Consider the following 18,490-nt stretch of genomic DNA (forward strand, 5'->3'; position numbering starts at 1 on the left):
TTACAGAAGACAGTCTCTTCTCAATCCCTGGTTATATGCAAAGTTTTAATAATACTTGAAAACTAGGTATAAGTAAAAGACTTACATTTTCAATTGTTTGCAAGCCTTTATCTAATTTATATTTATGTGAGCACACTAAATTTTATTTTCTTTCTCTCTCTCAGCATATTTACATAAAAATTCCTTTCCAAGGATTTAAATTTTTTCCATTGCAAAAAAAATGGTTTCTGAATCAGCCCTGGGCAATATAAGGAAGCAAACAATTGATGAAAAATGATTAACACATTTAGAAACAGATAATCTAAAGTAAAATGTGCATTTTTACATTCAGTACAAACATATACCTTATAAGAATTTTATTCCTTATAGTAAAGAAAGAGTAGTAGAGACCTAAAAATAGTGTCTGTGTTGAATACACATGAAGAATGAATAAGAAAGGAGATTGCAAAGCATTTCATAAGGGAGAAGTTTACACCCTGGTTTTTGTAGAAAAGCCAATTATTTTATCTGGGTAATCTTTAACATCTGTTGCCAATCTTCCTCTTTTTGCTTGAGGAAGTTTCACTCTGAGCTAACATCTGTGCCAGTCTTCCTCTATTTTGTATGCGAGTCACTGTCACAATATGGCTGCCAACAAGTGGTGTGAGTCCCACACCCATGAACCCAGGCTGCCAAAGCAGAACTTAACCGCTTGGCCATGGGGCAGGTCTCCTCTTTTTTGTTTAATTGAACTGTATCCATTTTTAGATAAGTGATGAAAGAGGTTAAGAGCCAATCAATAGCAACTGTTCTGGAGTCTCAGTTCAGCTACTTAGATTTCAGCCCATACTTGTGTCCCCCTCTTCGAGTTTCTCTCCTTAGAGTGCAGAGCAAGACCTGTGAAACTCGGCAGAGGCCCTAAGTGAGAATCTTGAAGAGGGTCAGGTGCAAGCTTGGAAAAGACTGGCAGGGAAGGTCATTCAAGTAAATAGAGCAATGAATTCTGTAAGGAAATGTTCCTGAAAGGTGCAACAAACAAACAAAACCCACCTTGGAGCATGAGTTAAAATGCTAGCAGCAGAGCAAAACCATAACCAGAAGTTTAGAGGTATGGATGTACTATGTGGAAAAAGTAGAACGTGACTCCCATATCTGATGCCGCTTGGAGTGGCTGTAGATAACCCACAATGATACATTAGTATCTTCTACATGGCAATTTAATTCTGAGACAAAACTAAATAATAACATTTTATACATTTTCATCATGTCTTTTCATTCTGAAATTGTTCCCTGAATTTGATGTTGTGATAACATCTAGACTTCACTTTAATTTGTCCTGGGAAATCTGGCTGAGTGAAAATGTACATGTGAGATGGGTTCTCCAATTGTCAATATCGATGTACATATTTTCTGAAATATGTACAAAAATTCATTATGACATGTAAGACCTGTAGCCATAACCAACTATACTGGTATATCCTAGATTAGTAAAATTGTTCCTTTAGATGTTTCAGATAAAACTAATTAATGGGAAATGTACATTTGATTATATTTTGAAAGAACATAGGAATCATTCAAAGGATGATCACTCAAGGGATCCTTAAAATAAGGCCATTCTATTTATTTATTAAGTATGAATATTTTGTGAAATATCATGTTGACTGTGAAAGAGATTGCATTTTAGTCGGCAATTTCCGCAAATGTACTTTCCGTGTAAGGGTAAAAATACTTAACAATATACCCAAATTCCAGGAACTGAATTTACAGACATTTTAGAAAAGGAGCTTCTGCCAGTAGCAAAAGAGAACTCATTGACTAAGGAGGTAGTAGTAATTGAAATATAGTCACCAGGTTGAAACAGGAATGGACAGCAAACATTTTTCCCAAACAAGGGGAAAGCTACCTTGAAATCAGTGCAAGGCATATTATGAATTTCTAGTGGAAAGTCGGGGGTATGATACTGAAAAATAAGAAACTACATTTGAAATAAAAATATAAGCTAAAAATGTGTCAGACAAAATTATGTTTTTATAAAATATCATTTTTTATTGGTCTTATATAGCCACTAAGGCAAAATGATAAAGTACAAGTATTATGCCTTTCATATCCTCTTCTTGCCTCTTTGTTTAAATCCTCTTCCCTTTCTTGTCATGTTTCCCCTACTTATGAAAACGAATAATTTGTACATCTCTCATTTCCTGTTTTAGGAGAGAAAATGATCACTCTCAGTATATTTATAACATGGTAATCTCCTAGAAAAATTGTGTTTTCAAAGGTTATAACTCAAAGCAATAGTTTTGAAATAGAGAAATATTAAATACTTATCGAGATTAGGGAGCCAGTCTCCCCAGTTTCCATCTGTGTTCCAACATCAAAGATTTGCTAACAATTGACTTGTGATTGTCAACAGATTGTAGTTCCTTCGGCCTTATCAGATTCTCAGGGTCATAAAATATATACACCGATATTGACATCTGGAGACCCCATCTCACCTATACTTCTTCACCCAGCTAGATTTCCCAATGACAAAGTAAAGTGAAGTCTAGATGCAGTTACAATATCAAGTTCAGGGAACAGTTTTAGAATGGAAAGTCATGATGAAAGTGTATAAAATGTTATAATTTAGTATTGAGCCAGAAGATGAGAAAATGTTAACCAACTGGCATATTTTTATTTTTTGTTTTTTATACACTGTCTTGCTCCAGAAAGATTTTTAGCTAAATGGAATTTTGGAAGGAATAAAGTTGCTAAAATGAAATAATAAATATAATAACCATAATTCCCTATCAAATAATAAGGTATGTCGTTTTTTTCTAAGGGTCTTTAAGGTGAATTCAAAACATAGAGAAAAAAAGTCTAATAAAAAGCAAAAAGAAAAAATAACATTTTCTGCTATTCATAGCAGATCATTTCCTGATTATATTCTTAATATATTAAACATTCATAAAGTTTGCTTCATTCTGATTTGCAGGCATCCTGGGGCCCCCTCATTACCACAGGGGATCTGTAATACTAATTGCCCCAGGAGTAGTCAATTCTTCATCATCCTGTCATTCCATATTTAGCAATCCTGCAATGCTCTCTTTTCCTGTCATCTTTAAGATATGGTATTATTTTCTTAGAATTCTTTTCCCTTTCCTCTATTGGATGTATAGAATCTATATGCTGTTGGTATTTATCTGCACATGAAACCCTCTCTTCACATATGTAAAATGTCATGAGCTGCCAAGTGTTTACAAGGAGATTAGGAGAGGGTGCCAGACAAAGTGAGGGTTACAGTAGAAACCAATTGAACCCTTCTCTCTTGACAAAATTCTTTCCAGTCTCCTGTCATGTGATATGGATAATATGTTTTGAGGGGAGCTAAAAATGGAAGAAGACTATTAACACTGTGCTAGGGGAAGGGGCTTTGATAACCAGGTAAGTCTAGTCAAAAACTTATATCTTTGAGACAGAGTTTAAGCATTGTATTAACTCCTTGGATACAGAAAAATGATATATCATAAATCAGATTAGTCTTTGTCTTTTTTAAAGCTAATCCAAGACATTAAAAGCCCCAGATTACTGAAAGAATTCCCTGCAACGGCTTGCTGTAATTCACAGGCAGGGATGCTCCTGATTCATACACTCAGGGAGAAGCCTGAGTAAATTCATGGACATTTGGAATGGATTGGACCTATGGAATCAGGACCCTGGGTTATTATATCTGACCTAAACCTCCAGAGAGAATTACAATTTAAGAGAAAAAAACCTTTTATTTATCAATGAGCAAAGATGGATATTATAAATTAATAACAAAATTCAGTTTTAAGCCAAGCAACATACATAACAAATCATTGAACTCTCTAGACAGATGATCACATAACAAGGTCTAGGTAAGAGAACAGTTCTATTCTATCATAAAAGTAATCACTCTTATTCATAGTTGGGTGAAATCCAACATTGTTTACCCTTTGTAGTCTTGTTCAATTGCATATTCTTTGCTCATGATAGTTAAAAATGGATTATAGTTGTTTGAAACTGAGTTGTTTGCTATTCATTATAAGTATACATGGTAGATTAATTTTTCTATAAAATATTTAAATTATTTGTAGAAGAATTCACAATCATTATGAAACAATACTTAATTTGTATTTAATCAAATAGAAGATGTTGAAGACAAATACAGAAGGTTACACAGCTGTGACAGAAACAGCTATTTTAATGTTGGAAATACTGGGTTTTCTTAAGTAATCAAAGACCTGATGAAAACAACCTACTCTTGTTAGGAGCAGACCAATAACATAAGAAAACTTTGTCCTTTGAATATCACTTTTGATATTAGAACTCTTTTATTGGTGAGGAAGTTTGGCCCTGAGCTAACATTTATTGCCAATCTTCCTCTTTTTGCTTGAGGAAGATTGATGCAGAGCCAACATCTTGCCAATCTTCCTCTATTTTTATGTGGGACTCTGCCACAGCATGGCTTGATGAGCAATGTGTAGGTCTGTGCCTGGGATCCAAACCCACAAAGGCTGGGCCACTGAAGCAGAGCATGTGAACTTAATCACTATGCCACCAAGCCAGCCCTAAAACTCATTTTTTAAAAACTTAAATTAATCCATTCCAATCTTAGTCAGCTTAACCACACATAAAATTCCTTTCCCAAGATTCCTTTTCCAAAAACCTTCTGCAACTTTTTTATATTAATACAGTTTTTGTCTTAATCTCTTGTTTCCTTTTTCTAATTCTGGGATAACCAGTCATTTTACTTTCCTTACCTACTTTTCATACACAGTTGTTTCTTTTCATTCTTATTTCTTCTAAGTAGTTTTAATTATATGTTTTGATCAGATTTCTTAACCCTTAGGATCCTTCATTTCCAGTGAAAACTAAGTAAGCAATTTTGAACTGTCTTTACCCTAGCATACTGTGGATTGGCAAATTTATAAATACATTTTATAATTTCTAGAAGTATAATGTAACTGTGGGCCCTCCAGGACCAGTTCAACTGACCCCATCTTATCAACAGAGTAATTAAGAAATTGTCTTTCAGAAAATTTGAAAGTCGTGTAGCCAAAGCATGTGCAAAAGAAGAAATCTTGACTTGAAATGACCATAGAACCAAAGATTCTCTTCCCCACAGAACCAAAGGACAGGGACATGACCAGAACTTAAGTGAGGGGTCCATCGTTCAGGAAGATCCAGTGTTAAAATTCCTCCCCAACTTACCATAAATGTTTAGAATCTCATCATAACTGTTTCGAACCTTGCCATAAATGCTTGAAGCCCACCAGTCAAAACCTGTCCCACCAGCATTTCTGTGTGCCAGCCTGTTCTCCCTAACCTCTTAAATTTTGCCCCAAATCCTAAATTGGGGAGACAGATCTGAGGGAACATGCCTTCCATCTCCCTTCAGATTGATCTTGCAGAGTAAACCTGGTTTCTTTTCCCAATAGCTAATGCCATAATTAACTGGCTTTTTAAATGCACATTAGGCAAGAGAGCCCCAATTTTGTGTGGTAACAAATTTTGGTGACCACGAAGGGACTAGATCCTGTGACCCCCACTGCCTGAGGCTCTACAGTCCCTGGCAGGGTGCGTGGTCTTTTCACTGACCTTAAGCAGCCACCTAGGCAATTTCATCTAGAGGCTCGGCTGATTAGATTTCTATTTCCTGCCATGGCACCATAGGCCCCAGCGGCGCTCTTTTTCCTTTTGAGAGAAGAAACACCTCCAGGATCAGGCGTCTTTTGGGTTGTGATCGCCTTAAAATGCACGTGTGCCTAAAACTGTCTAATAACTCATCAGGACTGTGAGTTAAGAGTCCCCTTTGGGGAGATTTTTGCTGGGTTTAAGTCCCAAGGCTAGAATTGTGGTTTCAAGGGAGACAATATAAAAGGGTTACAGCTGCTGGGGTACTCAAAGGACCGAGTTAAGAGTCCCAACCTCTAGGGTAGGATCACAGAGTACCCTAGATTAGAGTTCCAGAATATTAGATTTCTGTGCCTGTTCCTGTCTATGTCTGATTTATTTGTTAAAATTGGCTGTGTGGAGGTTGAGTTTCTATGGGATCATACAAACTCTCCTTAGAAATTACCTTGTTTGTTGCAGCCACCTTGGGAAAAGCCCCCTGAAATGGGGGATAACTGTAAACAGCTGGTAAGATAACCTGGGATAGCTTAAAATTACAGTGACCACTTTGGGCTCTTTTTGAGCTTTCAAGCTGGGGAATAAAGAAATCTTTAATCATTAAAGAATCAAGTGCTCCACTTTCTGTCACAGTTGTTCAAAGCCTGAAGGTTCCAGAAGCTGTAAATGTTCACGAAGAATTGCAGAATCTTACCAAGCTTGTTTTGTGTCCTGAGGGCTTGGCTTGATAATCATTAGGTTGAGGGGTCCCAAAAATACCGTCGGACAAAAATGTAGTTGCACCCCATTTTGCGGTCAATTATGGTCAGACGAAAATGCGAGTTGCAGTCCCTTTGGCAGCTAAGGGTCCTACCAAACTGCTCTGAGCCTCAGGGGAATTACAGTGGCCATTAGAAGGAATGTTCCCATTAGAAAAGGTCATTTAAAAGTGCACTTTAAAGTAAAGACTTCAAAATTCCAAATAACCTTATTGAAAGTTCTGTTGCAAAAAGCTAATAGAAAATTAAATTAATAAAAATTAATGAAATTAATAAGAGGCACCCTAAAGAAAAATATATTAGGTCATGGCTTTCCAGACACCGTATAATCCACCTTCCAAGGAGGGCCCAATATGAGCCCCTCCCAGAGTTAATGAGACTCAAAGATTTTCTGGAAAACTGCTATGTTAAAGAATGCTGGAATTGTTCAATACTGCCAGGTGTAATTACTGCTTGTCCCAGCTGAAACATGACAAGATATTTAAAAGGATTTACCTACTTACAATCAGAAATTTTGCCAAACTGGAAGCTTATATTCAGAGCCTGCTGGGATTTTTTCTTTTCCAGGCCTTCTTCCCTGCTTAAAAATAAAACTAAGCACTCAGAGAGAAAGAAGCAAATTAGAGATGATGTAGTTGGACAGGTAGATCAACGTATAATGTCATTTAAGTTATAACCCAATTTCTGAGGAATTAGGAGCAACTGTCCTTAAAAAAACCCTTGCAAGACTAGAAAAGCAGATCTAGAGGCAGTTCAGATTCCACCCATTTCCCTTATCTCAAAAAGTTTGCAAACTCTCCAGGAACTATCTAGCCCTTCACCAATTCCTATGACAGAAGGAAAAGGAAAGAAAAATGGCCATAAAAGCACTCTCACCAAAAATCTAGCATCTTGAGTGTCTTCTCCACAAATACAAGTAAAAAAGCTTAAAACAAAATTTGGATTCATAACTAGGCAGCCTTCCATTACTGTACCTGATTCATGGCAGTAATTTTAAAATAATAGCTGTGGAATCTCTATGTATGTGTGTCTGTATGTATGTTATATATGTATAATATCTTATCTCCAGATGGTATAATTTCTAAAGAGCTCTACTCAATTGGCTGAAAGTAAGCAAATAAATTATTTCTAAATGTAATAGAAACTAACCCAAATGTCTTTCAAGTTAACATGATATAAATTAATCTTTAGTAAATGAAAGCTTATTTAAGATTGTTGCTCTCATAAAAATGGACATGCCCTCAGATTTATCCACATTGGATATCATGCAGACATGCAGCCTTAATTCTGTTTATTGGTCAAATAAGCTGATTTTATCTCTGATACAAAACTGGTTAGCAAAAGTAATGACTTAAAATGATAGCCAACTTTATCTAATGTCTCATGAAGTTTTATAGGCAATCTAAATAATTGTTGGGAACAAGTAAACTAAGTAGATGTGAAAAAGATAAAAGTGTTGGGTGAAGTTTTTAAAAATAATTATGCGTTATGGCATGTATATTTAAATAACTTCCAAAATCTCATTGGTAACTTGAAACTTTGATGTTCTCCTAGGTGAAATTAAATTATAAAAAATTCATTGAATATCAAGGTCATTTTCAAATAAGATAAAATACTGAAATATTATTGTAACCATGTCTAAGGTTATCTACTTTTGACTTCTTCTTACAGAGAAACTAAAAGATGTTTGGGTCTATTAGTAAACATGTATTTTATTAAAAGATTGTACTATGAAGTAGCATGTTTCCAGAAGTTATGAAAAGTATTTATAAATTTGCCAAGACACAGAATGCTAATGTAAAAGACAGCTCATAAGTGCTTACTTCTTACTTTTCACTAAATATAAAGGTCTCTAAGAATTAAGAATTCTAATTAATACATGTGATTAAAGCTACCAAAAATTAATAAAGAAAACATCTTTGTATGCAAGGAAAGTAAGATATATGTTCTCAGTAAAGAAGCTATAAAGAATGGAAAAATTTGGCTATGGGTTTGTTGTGTATGGCCTTTATTATGTTGAGGTAGTTTCCTTCTATGCCCATTTTGTTCAGAGTTTTTATCATAAATGGCTGTTGGATCTTGTCAAATGCCTTCTCTGCATCTATTGAGATGATCATGTGGTTTTTAATCCTCAGTTTGTTGATGTGGTGTATCACGTTGATTGATTTGCGGATGTTGAACCATCCCTGTGTCCCTGGTATGAATCCCACCTGATCCTGATGTATGATTCTTTTGATGAATTGCTGAATTCTGGTTGCCAAAATTTTGTTTAGAATTTTTGCATCTATGTTCATCAGTGATATTGGCCTGTAGTTCTCTGTTTTCGTGGTGTCCTTGTCAGGTTTTGGTATCAGCGTGATGTTGGCCTCATAGAATGTGTTAGGAAGTGTTCCATCTTCCCAAATTTTTTGGAATAGCTTGAAAAGGATAGGTATTAAATCCTCTCTGAAAGTTTGGTAGAATTCCCCAGGAAAGCCATCTGGTCCTGGGGTTTTATTCTTTGGGATGTTTTTGATTGCTGTTTCAATCTCTTTCCTTGTGATTGGTCTGTTCAAGTTGTCTGCCTCTTCTTGAGTGAGCTTTGGGAGATTGTAGGAGTCCAAGAATTTATCCATTTCCTCTAGGTTATCCATTCTGTTGGCATATAGCTTTTTGTAGTATTCTCTTATAATCTGTTGTATTTCTGCAGAGTCTGTTGTTATTTCTCCTCGCTCATTTCTGATTTTGTTTATTTGAGCTTTCTCCCTTTTTTTCTTTGTAAGTCTGGCTAGTGGTTTGTCAATTTTATTTATCTTCTCAAAAAACCAGCTCTTTGTCTCATTGATCCTTTCTACTGCCTTTTTCATTTCAATAGTATTTATTTCTGCTCTGATTTTTATTATTTCTCTCCTTCTGCTGACTTTGGGCTTCATTTGTTCTTTTTCTCTAGTTCAGTTAGGTGTGCTTTAAGGTTGCTTATGTGGGATTTTTCTTGTTTGTTAAGATGTGCCTGTATTGCGATGAATTTTCCTCTTAATACAGCTTTTGCTGTATCCCATATGAGTTGGTATGGCATGCTATCATTTTCATTTGTTTCCAGGTATTTTTTTATTTCTTCTTTAATTTCTTCAGTGATCCATTGCTTGTTCAGTAGTGTGTTGTTTAGTCTCCACATCTTTGTGCCTTTCTCAGCTTTTTTCTTGTAATTAATTTCTAGCCTTATAGCACTATGATCTGAGAAGATGCTTGTTATTATTTCAATTTTTTTAAATTTGTAGAGGCTTGCCTGGTTTCCCAACATATGGTCTATCCTAGAGAATGTTCCATGTGCACTTGAGAAGAATGTGTATTCAGCTCCTTCAGGGTGGAGTGATCTATATATGTCTATTAAGTCCAATTGTTTTAGGTTTTCTTTCAGCTCCACTATTTCCTTGTTAATTTTCTGTCTGGATGATCTGTCCATTGATGTGAGTGGGGTGTTGAGGTCCCCTACTATTATTGTGTTATTTAACATAGTACTGGAGGTCCTGGCCAGAGCAATCAGGCAAGAAAAAGGAATAAAAGGAATCCAAATAGGGAGGGAAGAAGTGAAACTCTCACTGTTTGCAGACGACATGATCTTATATATAGAAAACCCCAAAGAATCCATTGGAAAACTGTTAGAAGTAATTAACAACTACAGCAAAGTTGCAGGGTATAAAATCAATTTGCATAAATCAGTAGCATTTCTATACTCCAGTAATGAACCAACAGAAAAAGAACTCAAGAATACAATACCATTCACAATCACAACAAAAAGAATAAAATACCTTGGGGTAAATTTAACTAAGGAAGTGAAGGACCTATATAATGAAAATTACAAGGCCTTTCTGAGAGAATTGGATGATGACATAAGGAGATGGAAAGACATTCCATGTACATGGATTAGAAGAATAAACATAGTTAAAATGTCCATTCTGCCTAAAGCAATCTACAGATTCAACGCCATCCCAATCAGAATCCCAATGACATTCTTTACAGAATTAGAACAAAGAATCCTAACATTCATATGGGTCAACAAAAGACCCCGAATTTCTAAAGCAATGCTGAGAAAAAAGAACAAAACAGGAGGCATCACAATCCCTGACTTCAAAACATACTACAAAGCTACAGTAATCAAAACAGCATGGTACTGGTACAAAAACAGGTGCACAGATCAATGGAACAGAATTGAAAGCCCAGAAATAAAACCACACATCTATGGACAGCTTATCTTTGACAAAGGAGCTGAGGGCATACAATGGAGAAAAGAAAGTCTTTTCAACAAATGGTGCTGGGAAAACTGGAAAGCCACATGTAAAAGAATGAAAATTGACCATTCTTTTTCACCATTCACCAAAATAAACTCAAAATGGATCAAAGACCTAAAGGTGAGACCTGAAACCATAATGCTTCTGGAAGAAAACGTAGGCAGTCCACTCTTTGACATCAGTATTAAAAGGATCTTTTCGGACACCATGCCTTCTCAGAGAAGGGAAACAATAGAAAGAATAAACAAATGGGACTTCATCAGATTAAAGAGCTTCTTCAAGGCAAATGAAAACGGGATTGAAACAAAAAAACAACCCACTAACTGGGAAAAAATATTTGCAAGTAGTATATCTGACAAAATCTGACAAAGGCTTAATATCCATCATATATAAAGAACTCTTGCAACTCAACCACAAAACATCAAACAACCCAATCAAAAAATGGGCTGGAGACATGAACAGACATTTCTCCAAAGAAGATATACTGATGGCCAATAGGCACATGAAAAGATGCTCATCATCGCTGATCATCAAGGAAATGCAAATCAAAACTACCCTAAGATATCACCTTACACCCGTTAGAATGACAAAAATATCTAAAACTAATAGCAACAAATGTTGGAGAGGTTGCAGAGAAAAAGGAACCCTCATACACTGCTGGTGGGAATGCAAACTGGTGCAGCCACTATGGAAAACAGTATGGAGATTCCTCAAAAAACTGAAAATAGAACTACCATACGATCCAGCCATCCCACTAATGGGTATTTATCCAAAGAGCCTGAAGTTAGCAATCCCAAAAGTCCTGTGAACCCCAATGTTTATTGCAGCACTGTTTACAATAGCCAAGACATGGAAGCAACCTAAGTGCCCATCAACAGACGAATGGGTAAAGAAGATGTGGTACATATATACAATGGAATACTACTCAGCTGCAAAACAGAACAAAATCATTCCATTTGCAATAACATGGATGGACCTTGAGAGAATTATGTTAAGTGAAATAAGCCAGCAAGAGAAGGATAATCTGTGTATGAATCCACTCATATGAGGAATTTAAAACTATGGACCAAGAACAGTTTAGTGGATACCAGGGGAAAGGTGGGGTGGGGGGTGGGCACAAAGGGTGAAGTGGTGCACCTACAACATGACTGACAAACATTAATGTACAATTGAAATTTCACAAGATTATAACCTATCAATAACTCAATAAAAAAATATATATATATTAAATTTGGAAAAAAAGCAAAAAAAAAATGGAAAAGTTTTTGTTTTGTTAAGAAAGATAAATTTGTCCTACAATACTATGAGGAAAGAAAGAATGCATGGGACAAATTCTGAATGTAAAAAGAAAGTTAAAGAAGGTTTGTGGAAGGGAAACCCTGAGTAAAGAATTTTATACATGGTCAAGTTGGCTAAGATTAAAATGAATTTAATTAAGTAAAGGAGTTTTAATATCAAAAGTAAGCTGGTGCAAAAATTGGAATTTGGTTCTCTCTCTCCCCACCCCTTTAAGGATAATTTTCTTGAACTTTTATTCTGCTCTTGATAAAGAGATTATAAATGGTTTTATTTAATTTTGAGTGAGTCTCACTTTGGTTAAATGGATAATTAAGCATTCTTTCACAATGAGCATTGTTCCTACTTGACCACATATTTTAAAACTTTTTGAAATTTTTCATGTTTCCCCAAAAATTCAAATGCTAAATGAAATCTTTCTTTTAACCTGAAAAAAAAATTTTTTTTCTTTGAGAATTTTCAGAGGACCACTGAGACTACTCAAAGAAATTTGTTCTCTCTTCCTAGAAAGAGGAAGATACTAAGCTAATTAGGTTTATTTGGGATGTTAAATTACATGGGAAGCATACTCAAAAAGCTGATGATAAATCTCCTTAGGCTATATTGCATTGGTGAATGTTATTAATATAAGTGTTTTTAAAAAATTGTCTAACATTCCTAATATTCTGATCTGTCCTCTCAGCCATAATTCTAGTTATTATCTTAAACTGTTATATTTCACAGAAATAGCCAGGTTTTTTCTCAATTAACATTTTTTAGTCTTTTTGTCATTTACAGGCAGTGATTGTTTTACTCTGCTTTTGCAAATATGTTTCATCTTCAGAGAGATTCATGGAAAGGACTTCATACTCTAGAATACAGGTTTCTAATAAACTTTAAGATAATAAAACTGAACTGGGAAAGAAATTACAGAACTCTAACAGAGAAACTGATGACTTCATAAAACTGCTAACAAAAGGTAAAGATCAAGAGTTGACTACACGGGACTGAATGAAATGATGAGGGTAATTATAATTTTTATGACTTTTGTTTAAAATATTGCTGGAGCCAGACTGAGTGGTTAGGTTCATGTGCTCTGCTTCAGCAGTCCAGGGTTCACCAGTTTGGATCCTGGGTGTGGACCTATGCACCAATCACAAGCCATGCCTTGGCAGCATCCCACATAGAGTTAAATTGACCTACAATTAGCATATGCAACCATGTACTGGGGGTTTGGGGAGAAAAGAAAAAAAAAAGGAGGAAGATTGGCAACATATGTCAGTTCAAGGCCAGTCTTCCTCACCAAAAAGTATACCTTACAAAAATAAAATATTGCTGATTTTAAAAAATATCTTATTTTTCCAGGTTTAATGAAAACTTTTTCTCTTAAATAATGACTTATAGCAATTTGGTAAATTATACCTTTGTAAGCAGAATTGAAACATTTATCTTTTTCTCTCTGATTCCTCCAGAATTGGAAACTCTTAGAGGGTGAATGTTCTTATTTTCACACCAACATAGTTATTTGCGTAAGTTCAGTAAGAATCTGTTATCCTTATAACAGGGCACAACTGGAAACACTGGCTATATTACCATAGCTTTTACTGGAATGTCATATTTGAGAGAAACATGCAGAGACTCAGATATGACCAAAACAGCTTTAAGGGACAAAGATTGACTTTATGAAACAAATCCACTTGGCAATATGGCCTGGTACTTTGCTTACAGGATTCCAAGCAACCTTCCCAGATGAGTGAAGAAGGTCACTTCCCTGGCAGGTACAAAGAACCTCAGGATATTTTGGGGAACCTCAAGAGAAGAAAGGAATCCACTTGCAGGAGGAATCTGATGACAAGCCCTTGCCTCAAGAGGCCTTTAAAGTTCAATCTGAGATTCCTTTTAAAACATTCCAGCAAAGTAGATTTGAAAGAGCATATATGATCAATGGCTATTCTTGCTGTACTTGTGTAAATAATTGAGCCAAGTTTATTGAAACTAAGCATATTTTGCTAATCAGTTAGTCTTAATTTGGCTATCTTTTGTAAAAATGAGGTGATTTTAGAGAGAAAAATTATGTTTCAATGAAAACTATAGTACACATTCATAGATATTAGATTCTAGTTCTGTTAATTGTCTTTCAGGTTTTTGTTTTCTATCTGTAAACTGGACTGGCTCCTGAAGTCTTCTAGTCTCCTGAAATATCTGGCTACAAATCTCCAAACTAACGTTTTAAATTTTTTTCTATCATTCATTTGGAACCATTGAGAACTGAACCTGGTATCTTTACTGAAGCCCTGCAAACTGAAGCTGGACAGCTTGACATAAACTTAAGAGAGATTTATGCCTGTTGCTGTATAAGCCACTCAGAAAGATACCTGAACACCTTATGAGATAAGCAGAGACATTTCAAACTGCAAAAGATGCTTTAACCCTGACATCTATAAATCTTCTCGACTGGCTTCCCCCTGGGCTCAGAAACTGGTTTATAATTGTTCCAACCATTAACCTTGTTTTATTTTTGTTTCTCTGGCAATGTTTCTTATTAATACATGCTTAGTTGCTTCCACAATATAACTCTAAATTTGGGAGCCCACCTGCATCATCATCTAACCAAGATACTGGTTCAATGAGATGGAACAACCTATACCCCTTAGCATCAGGAAGAAGCTAGAGCAGTCATCACCCTATATCCCTCATGATTGAAGAATGAACAAGAAAAAGGGGGACTTTTTAACCATGGCCCTCCATGACCAGTTCAACTGACCTCATCCTATCAATAGAATAATTAAGAAATTTTCTTTCAGAAAATTTGCAAAGTCATGTAGCCAAAGCATGAGAGGCAGAAGAAATGTTGACCTGAAATCATTGCAGAACCAAAGATTCTCTTCCATACAAAAACAAAGGACTGGGGCATGACTGGAATTTAAAAGTTGGACTCTTATCAGAAGCAAGGGGTCTATCATTCAGGAAGAGCTGGTGCTAAAATTCCTTCCCCACCTTACCATAAATGTTTGGACGCTCATCATACATGTTTAGAACCTCATCATAAATATTTAGATCCTTACCATAAATGCTCAAAGCCCATCAATCAAAGCATGTCCTATCAGCCTTTCCATATGCCAGCCTGTTGTCCTTAACCTCTTAAAATTTGCCACAAAGCCTGAATCAAGGAGACAGCTCTGATGGCACACACACCCCTGGCTCCCTGCTGATGAATCTCACAGAGTAAATCTGGTTTCTTTTCCAAAAGCAGATGCTATAATTGGCTTTTTTTAATGCGCATCAGGCAAGAAACCCCCAATTTTATGTGGTAACTTATATTCTTCCTCATGTTAAATTTTCCAATGTGGCACAAAATACATTTATTACTAGACCCAACAACCTTTGGTTCCTCTATAAAAGGAAGCCAAAAGTGAGCAAACCTGAATTCAGTAATTAACATTTCAATATTTTATCTTATTTGGGAATGATTTAGATATTCAATGAATATTCATCACTTAAATTATAACTGCAAGGTTTCAACTTGTGAAAAAGATTTTGGAAACTATTTTTAAGTGGACATTCCATAAAGCAGAATTATTATTGAAAAGTTTATTTATAAAGTTTTATCTTACTTACATCTATTTAACTTACTTCTTCTTAACAATATGTTTAGATTACTCATAAAAATTTATGAGATATTAAATAGCTAACCATCACTTTAAGTTCTCTTTCTTGCTGACAAATTCTATAACAGAGATAACATAAGCTTATTTACTTTTAGTAAACCTGATAGGAAAAGTGATCTTTGTTTCTAGAGCTGCATTTCTGTTCTTATAAAGACTCGATTTGTAAGACAAGTACAATTTTCTTTAATTACTCAAAGAATTGGGTTGCAAACAGAATGATATCAAGGTTGACCCAACCATCTAACCACATTATCCTCAATTTTCTTCTTTACATAAGGGAGAAGACCTTCAACTAAGATGGAAATCAAAAGACTCCTGTGTTTTAGATTTAGAACTGTGTGTCTTTGAAATATTTCATTAAATTCTTACACAAAGGCTTCAGAATATTTTTCTTTCCCTCTAGGTACAGAGTTACATATTAGCTTAGTGGAGAAGTCCTAAAAAATTTCCAATTAGGCTCTAAATATCAGCTTCCAATCTGGCTAACTTCTGACCACAGAGTTACTTAAAAAATATCCTTTCAAATACCTTGTCAGGTTTCAGCTGGGACAAACAGTAAATACCCCTGGCAGTATTGACTAATCCCATGGATGCAAGAGGCATCCCTCAAGAGGGTACAAATGATACTACCCTCCCAAGATCCAGAACCACTCTCAAAGATAACCAAAAGAAAAAATGACTTAGACAATCTCACTGAGATCTGGCAGCAGTCCATAGGACCCTGGCCACAGATGGAGTGCAACTCACATTTCTGTCTAGCCATATTTTTAAAGCCCCCAACCTGTTGGTTGATCTGCCTACACACACAAGAATCTGTGTGCCCCCATCAAGCAGAAAGCCAACTCCAGTTCTTAGGACACAAAACGAGACAAAACAAAGAGGCAATAACTGTCCCTGGGAGAGAAAGGATCAACAACCAATTGGTACCTGAAAGCAAATTGCCAAGTTACAGTTCAAAGACCTAAGTATTTCAAATGTCTTTTGCCTGCCAGTCTGAAAAGAAGGAACGCTGTGAAAGGTTACTTTCCTCTCTCAAGTAGGCACTACAGATAGAGATCCAGGAGAATGGGATTTGCTAAGAACTCTCACCCTTTGTTGGCTTCTGCTAGTTTTCCCAAAATGCCACCTGCAGGCTCTGGAGCAAGTGAGGTGGCCCAGTGGGTCACATCCTGGTCAGCAGAAACTGTAGACGCAGAAAAATAATTTTCCCTCTACCCTTTATACTGACTGTTTTGGCTGAGATCCCTTTTTTCCTAGGGCACCTCGTACCTGGAGAAGATTATCTGGGTTAAAAGTTTTCCACTGTCCTCCATAATTCGAGATTCTCTTTGGCAAGGTTAAACTACTCGTTCAGCCTTAAAACAAAAGTTTACTCACTTGAGGCCTCACGCCAGACCACACCGGACCCAGTCTGGCTTAAGTCAAATCCAATCTGACCCTAGACTCAGTTTGGTTTCTGAGTCGGACTCATTTTGACCCTGGACTCAGTCTGGTTTCTGAGTCAAACCCTGTCTGACTCTGGCCAGTTTCTGAATCCAGTCTGGAAAAAGAATTGCTCAAATAAAGTCTGAAAGCTCATAACACAAAACCTGTAGAGCTAGGTACGCACTCACTACCTCCAGAGGCAGCAAGAAAGCAGTAAGCTCAAAGAGCTCAACAAGTACATGTTCCTGCTTCCTCGTTGCTCCTGGGGGCCATTGGGTATCTCCTTCAGTTCTTTCTTCTGAGCCCAGAACTGTTAAAAAGTAAACTGAAGCATATTACAATTTTTAAGAGTTTATTTGAGCAAAATTCAATTCAAATCAGGCAGCATCCAATCTAGTAGATGGAAAAGAGCTCCGAGGAGCTGTCTAAAACAAAAGACTTTTATAGGCAGAAGAGAGCAGGAACAAAGTCGTATAAGGCAAAACAGTGGGCAGGTTATTGCAAAGCTACTTTCCTTTAGGGGATGGCAGGGATCTATTAGGCGGATTACCTAATCGGTGCCCCTCAGGAGATTCCTGATAGACTGGTTTCTGAGAGAGCCAAAAGTGAAATTAAATTAATGCTCAGTTTGGTGATGTGGGGCTTACCATAAGTGAGTGCATTTTTACTTTGCTTTCTCTTCTTCTCTATAAGTCTCTCCTCAAGCTCCTCTCAGTGGACTGCTCCTAACTACTTCCAGTTCGATGCTGCCCAATTTGATCACTTTTGCTCAAATAAACTCTTAAAATTCTTAATATGCTTAGTTTATCTTTTAACAGCTCCAAATTACTTTTTTATTGGTTTCTGTATTCTCCTTTGATATTTAAGCCTCCAGTTCTGTTCCTAGCCCTGTGTCTGGCGGTAATAACTTTCCAAGTCTTATTTGATAATTCTAATCCATTGTGGGATGAGAAACAAGATAACTGAGCCAGCTGGAAATGGATACAAGAATAAGTCTTCTGCTTTAAATCTCTTGGCTTTAACAGACCCACCAGATTCATGATGAAGGAGGGGCCTTTGAAACTTCCTGTTTGTGGCCCTGTTTGCCTCTGGCTACAGTGACTGAAATTTTAGCTGAGACCAAGTGGTCTGCAAATTACAATATTTTGCTATGCTAATAACATTTCCTTTGGATTAGATGGGTTAATAAGGGAATCCTTCTACCTAATAATACTTGTTTTGGGAAGAGGCTATTTTTAGAGTGGTCAAAACATAGGGTTTTGAGTCCAACAGACTTGACTATAATCTCCAACTCTTCCATTTAGTGGCATGTGAGTTTAGGCAATATACATCAATTTACTGAGCTTCAGTGATCTCATCTGTAGCCTAGGACAATACTGGGCTCATATTGACAGAGCTGCTGTAAAGATTAAACAACATAATGTGCTAACCATATTGCAAATAGCAAATAGGTCACACACACTAAGCAATAACAAAGTTGGATTCT

General features: G+C 36.2%; 1 protein-coding gene across 4 annotated transcripts in view; it reads right to left on the minus strand.

The window, feature by feature from the left end:
• Positions 1–16,972, minus strand: part of AGMO (alkylglycerol monooxygenase) — a 363,926-nt gene extending 346,954 nt beyond the window's left edge. For 3 of the 4 annotated variants that reach the window (XM_046669022.1, XM_046669019.1, XM_046669023.1), the window contains exon 1: positions 16,669–16,749. The gene's annotated coding sequence lies outside the window, so the exon portion shown is untranslated. Of the gene's footprint in view, positions 1–16,668; positions 16,750–16,956 lie in introns of those variants that run through there. The other variant, XM_046669021.1, reaches the window with a different exon arrangement.
• Between the last annotated feature and the right edge of the window lie 1,518 nt (positions 16,973–18,490).

The sequence above is a fragment of the Equus quagga genome, chromosome 8 (assembly GCF_021613505.1).
Source record: "Equus quagga isolate Etosha38 chromosome 8, UCLA_HA_Equagga_1.0, whole genome shotgun sequence".
NCBI lineage: Eukaryota > Metazoa > Chordata > Mammalia > Perissodactyla > Equidae > Equus > Equus quagga.